At 47.1% G+C, this 4,023-nt stretch overlaps 1 non-coding gene across 1 annotated transcript; it reads left to right on the forward strand.

The window, feature by feature from the left end:
* The first annotated feature begins 645 nt into the window (after positions 1–645).
* On the forward strand, positions 646–751 carry LOC127184489 (U6 spliceosomal RNA). The gene has a single exon (XR_007830132.1). It is a non-coding gene; the product is annotated as a U6 spliceosomal RNA (small nuclear RNA).
* The last annotated feature ends 3,272 nt before the right edge of the window (positions 752–4,023 follow it).

A 4,023-nucleotide genomic window follows, 5' to 3' on the forward strand; every position in this document is an offset into this window, starting at 1 on the left:
CACACATATAAAATAAATTAAAATCTGTTTACTTGGTAAACCACATAGCCATGTCTTCTCTAGATAAAGGAGAGGGGTGATGAAATTAAGTGTACTATGGGTTTTAGTATTTGTAGGGACCTGAGTGAACATTTAGCAACTTTTTATCTGGAAGGCATGCTGAGCTTGGGTATTTAACAATGAGTTGTTGTGGACAGGGACTCAGGTGGCCAGGATGCTAGGAAAGGGAGCACTGTCTGTCAAGAGTTTGCCTGAAGGCAGATCTCCTTTCCCTAGTGGATACTGTCCTTAGAGTGACCTGGGAAACCTGGGTTCAAATCACAAGGGGGTCCAAGCAGTGCTGGGAAGAGAACGGCAGTCTTGGGGGTACTGGTGGGACTTCTAAAAATATTCAGAGTCAGTATGTCCCAGCCTGGACCATTTTTTTATGCTATAGATACCCTGCCACAAGAAAAACTAGTGGAGGCTGAAAGATGGCTCAGCAGTTAAGAGCACTGGCTGCTCTTCCAAAGGTCCTGAGTTCAACTCCCACAACCACATAGTGGCTCACAGCCATCTATAATGAGATCTGGTGCCCTCTTCTGGTGTGCATGTACAGGGGTATGGGCAAGCAAAATATTACATGCATAATAAATAAGTAAATAAGTGCTCACTTCGGTAGCACATATGCTAAAATTGGAACGATACAGAGAAGATTAGCATGCCCCTGTAAAGTGTTCCATATTAAAAAAAAAAAAAAAAGTAAATAAATCTTAAAACAAAGAAAAAGAAAAACTGGCATTCAAGACATTCTATTGTCATTTCCCCCTGTTCTTTGTCTGTTTGTTTGTTCGTTTGTTTGTTTTTGGATTTTCAAGACAGGGTCTCTCTATGTAGCCTTGGCTGTCCTGGACTCTCTCTGTAGACCAGGCTGGCCTCAAACTCACAGTGATAGTCTGCCTCTGCCTCTTTTTTTTTTTTTTTTTTGGTTTTTCGAGACAGGGTCTCTCTGTGTAGCCTTGGCTGTCCTGGACTTACTTTGTAGACCAGGCTGGCCTTGAACTCACAGCGATCCACCTGCCTCTGCCTCCCGAGTGCTGGGATTAAAGGCCTGCGCCACCACATCTGGCCTGCCTCTGCCTCTTGAGTGCTGGGATTAAAGGCGTGTGCCACCAGCCCGGCTCCTGTTTTTTGTTTGTTTGTTTTTTGTCTCCTTGTCTCTTCCCCTCCCCCTGCCCCCCAGACAAGGTCTCTCTGTGTGGCTCTGGCTGTCCTGGAACTCCAGGCTGGCCTGGAACTCACAGAGATCCACCTGGCTTTGCCTCCTAAGTATCTATCTATCTATCTATTTATTTATTCTTTGTTCCTTCTGTTCTTTAAATTAATTCCCCCCTCCTCAATCTCTCTCTGTTTTTTGAGACAGGGTTTCTCTGTGTAGCCCTGGCTGTCCTGTAGACCAGGCTGGCCTTGAACTCAAGAGATCCACCTCCTTCTGCTCCTGAGTGCCAGCACCACCACATCCTGGCTAAATTAAAAAAAAAAAAAAAAAAGGTCTGGGTCTTGCCATATAGCCAGGCTGGCCTAGGACCATGTAACTCAAGCTGACTTTGAGCTAGCAAGGCCCCCCCCTCTTGTCTCACAAGTGCCAGGATTACTGAATGTTCCACCATACCTGCCTTCTATTGACTTCCTCAATATTGGCTGCAGCTCCTCTATTCCTTGAGAGTTCTGCAGGAGAAATCCCGAAGCCAACAAATTTCTTACTAAACATCTGACTGCGTTTTAAAAGAACCTCCTTCTAGCTTCCAGACCTCGGCCAACTTCTTCCTGAAGTCTGAAGTCTGCTCTTGGCAGAAAGACACATTCTGTATGGAGATCCATGCTGGCTGGCCTTCAGCTAGAGTAGGAGTTCCTGCCTGGAATGGAAGCAAAGGGTTCAGAAGTGAACTTCCTGATTTTGTTGTGTTTTGAGACAGGGTTTCTTTTTGTAGTCCAGGCTAGCCACAAACTTGCTATCTCCTTACTTTACCCTTTGACGTACTGGTATTACAGGCAGGTGCAGCCACGCCAGACTATTTTTCTTTTCTCTTTTTGGTTTTTTCGAGACAGGGTTTCTCTGTATAGCCCTGGCTCTCCTGGAACTCGCTTTGTAGACCAGGCTGGTCTCGAACTCACAGAGATCTACCTGCCTCTGCCTCCCGGGTGCCGGGATTAAAGGTGCCCACCACCACAGCCCGCCTGCCAGACTCTTATTTTGTGCCTGGGGTCCTACAGTTTTGGTTAGTCTCAAACTCCCAATGTTGCTGAAGATGAGTTTCTTCTCTTGATCCTTAAAGCTGGGATGAAAGGCAATGTTGTTTTGAGACAGAGTCTATGTAGCCCTGACTGGAATTTGCTACGTAGAACAGGCTGGCCTGGAGTTCACAGAGATCTGCCTGCCTCTGCTTCCCGATTGCTACAATGAAAAACTTGGGTCGCTCACTGTTATATCTGAGGGGGCTGGACTGGTGGGGGGATTTCCGCGACTATGCGATTAAAGCGAGTTGTATTTAGAAGTGCACAAGCCAGGCGATTGCCTCCAGGGTGAGGGTTAATAGAAAACAGCTGTCAAATGCCAGGCGCAGTGGGCACGCCTTTAACCTCGGCACTCTGGGAGGCAGAGGCAGGCAGATAGATCTCTGTGAGTTCGAGGCTAGCCTTGCCTACACAATGAGTTCCAGGACAGCCAAGGCTATACAGAGAAACCCTGTCTCGAAAAACCGAAAAATAAGAAGAAAACAAACAAACAAAAAACAAAAACAAAAAAAGAGGAAAAAAAGAAGAAAACAGCTGTTGAGATAATTGACTGTTAACACCTGGACTGAGGAGTCGGGGACTTCAAGGTTGCTTGTGGGGTAGATAAGTGCAAGAATATATCACGTGAACGCGGGTCATCAGGGTAGATACATTTTCATCAGGCAAAAGGTCTACCATACATCACAGGTTCAGGAGTTTAGGAAGGCAAAGGGGTGCGTATACATCATGGGGTTACAAGTTCAGCACAGGCTGAAAAACATGGTTTATAGGATACAGTAGGCTTAGGGAACAGAAACTTATTCTTGTAAAGTAAGGAGACTTAATAACAATGTGACTCCTTAACAACAGTGGCGGCTGTTTTGGCTTCACAGCCACCACACTTGGCCAGAATTGGCGGTTAAAGGCAAACCTTGTCTTTTAGAAGGGAAGTGGAGAAGCAAGGGTCAAGAAAGTCTCCTTTGCCTCGTGCCTCTGCTGCCTCCAGCGGCTGGAGGAGGGAGCGCGGGCAGGTGGCGCCGGAGCACTCTGGCCCGCAGTGACTTTCCACTGAGCAGTGCCTCTGAGCCTGTTTAAAAGCCTTTCTTTGCTTCACGTGGCTGCTGTGAGTCATCTCCTTTCCCTAGACAAAGAAATGTAGGCTTGGCTAATCGGGTTTCCTGAGTCCGCTAAGGCGTGAGTCAAACTCTTGCGAGAGCAGTAAGCGCTTACTGCGTGTCCCCCCCCCTCGCCCCGCTCCCCCCCCCCCGCCCGCAATGGGAAACACCCTCTGCGCTGGGGTGCAAATCTGCAAGTTTCCGTGGAGTTGGAGAGTGAGTGCTGCAGTCTGAAGTCCCAAGCTTCAGAAAACTGGTTCTATAAAACCCAAAACATTCCTTTTTTGAACAGGCGAGATGGATCTGAGGTTAAAGGTGCATGCACCAAAGCCTGAAGAGTTCAGTCCCTTGGGAAGGCGGAAACCGATTTCAACAAGTTGTCCTCTGACGTTGACACGGGTTTAAAAACTAATAAATAGGTAAGTAGGTAGGTAGGGTAGATAAATAGATAGATAGATAGGCAGACAGACAAACACGAATGAACGAATGAATGGCTGGGCCTGGGGTGGCATGCTTGTGATCCCAGCACTTGCCAGCCGGAGGCAGGGGGATAAAGGGGAGCCATGATAACACAGTCAGTTTGTGGTCAGTTTGAATTACACAAGACCCCCGTCTCAAAACAGAAAAAAAATGTGGTTATTTAAAAAAAAAAGAA

Source organism: Acomys russatus, chromosome 32 (assembly GCF_903995435.1).
Source record: "Acomys russatus chromosome 32, mAcoRus1.1, whole genome shotgun sequence".
NCBI lineage: Eukaryota > Metazoa > Chordata > Mammalia > Rodentia > Muridae > Acomys > Acomys russatus.